Here is a 1622-nt window from a genome sequence, read left to right as displayed (position 1 = left end):
TCAGAGTTGTTTCTACACTTCAGGGACTCAGAACCTTGTGTATACTAGCTCATGGTGTATTCTATATGGCCTTCATCTGCTGAAAGGAGAACTAGTTGAGAGTTCCCTTCTCTGTACACTTGTCTCAGAGATCCAGCCGTGGCAGTATACTCAGGAATCCATCTGCCCATTGAAAAACCTGCATATCTTCAGGAGGAAAGCCATTCCCTATACATTGTACCCTCCTCAGACTCTTTTCACAGCAAGAAAGATCTGGCCTGCTCCTGACGCTGAATGGAGCTGACCTCCATGCTCCAAGTTTCCTCCCTTGAGGAGATTGTTGTTTGCCAAAAGTGGTATTCCCCAGAGACTTATTTCTATGTGGCAGGGACCTGATACCTTCTGTATCATAGCACGCAAGGATCTCCACTTGATCTCCCCTCTGGAAAAGAGAATTTGATGAGAGTTCCATTCACCACAGCAGAGTGTGTCAAGGTTCCCTTGGCACTCATTTTCTGTTCTCCCATCCTTCCCACAGAGAAACACTTCTTCAAGGAGCACCATATCATCTGAAATGGGCATCTCCATAGACCACTTTCTCAGTGGAGTATGGTGTTTGTTCTTGTATGTGAAACCCGTGCATGCTCAAATTCTTGTCCCCTTTGTCCAATGTCCTTTGAGGAATTTGCTGGGTGTGTGTAGCACTCTCCAATGATGAGGATCTATTGCCAAGACTATGGCATGTTCTATATCTTCTCAAACAGACACTGGACATCATCTCCATGTTCTGGTAACAAGCATTATTGGACCATCCCATTCCCCACAGAATTGTCTCTCGGTATTCCATCTGTGGCACTTTCCTCTAGAATGTATATAACTCTTCTGTCTGCAGAAAGCATGATGTTACTGAAGCGTTATGATCTCCCCAGACTGATTTTCATGGTAAGGAGACAGTGTGCTTTCCTGTTGCTGCCCCACATATGTGCCTGAGGACTTCTCCCATGAGTAATTCTGTTGTTGGTGAATGTTGCCTTCTGCACGGACATTATGCATGTTCTGAAAGACCATCCTTCTGTCATGTAGCTCCATTGAATTGGATTTTGTATCTGTCTTCTGGCAACAAGAAGGTGCTACAGTATTCCTTTCTAAAACTTGCTTCTAGAGTTGGGGGAATGGTGGTTTCCTCAAGATTCTGCATGTGATTTGGAAAAGGTTTTTATTTTAACCATGTTAAGGGTTTTCATCAATGCTGTGTTCTCCACACCCACTGTCTCAGAGGGAAGCATAGGGAGCATTCCCTAGTGCTTACAAACACACATGCTGGAAGACTTCTGCCTTGGTGCTTCTTGTTCACTCAAAATTCTATTCTCCACTTCTGTCTGTCCTTGAGGCACATGGCACATTCCCTCAACTATCATGCCCATCTCTGAGAGAGCATCTCTCCTCTTGAAGACAGTATGTGTGGACAATTCCCCCAACCAATTATTCACTTCTCAAAGTGAAATTGGTGCCATTATCCTGCTGACTGTGCCTGAACCTCAGAGAACATTTCAGGTTCAAAAAGCAGATTCCTTGAAAGATGTTTGTCACACAGACCTCATTCTCACAGGGAAGGTTAAGGCACATTACTATTCTTAAACACC

The sequence above is a fragment of the Mustela putorius genome, unplaced genomic scaffold (assembly GCF_011764305.1).
Source record: "Mustela putorius furo isolate JIRA1106 unplaced genomic scaffold, ASM1176430v1.1 tig00001094_pilon_pilon_pilon, whole genome shotgun sequence".
Taxonomy (NCBI): Eukaryota; Metazoa; Chordata; class Mammalia; order Carnivora; family Mustelidae; genus Mustela; species Mustela putorius.
The sequence above is the reverse complement of the archived record's forward strand: the minus strand, read 5'-3'. Positions refer to the sequence as shown.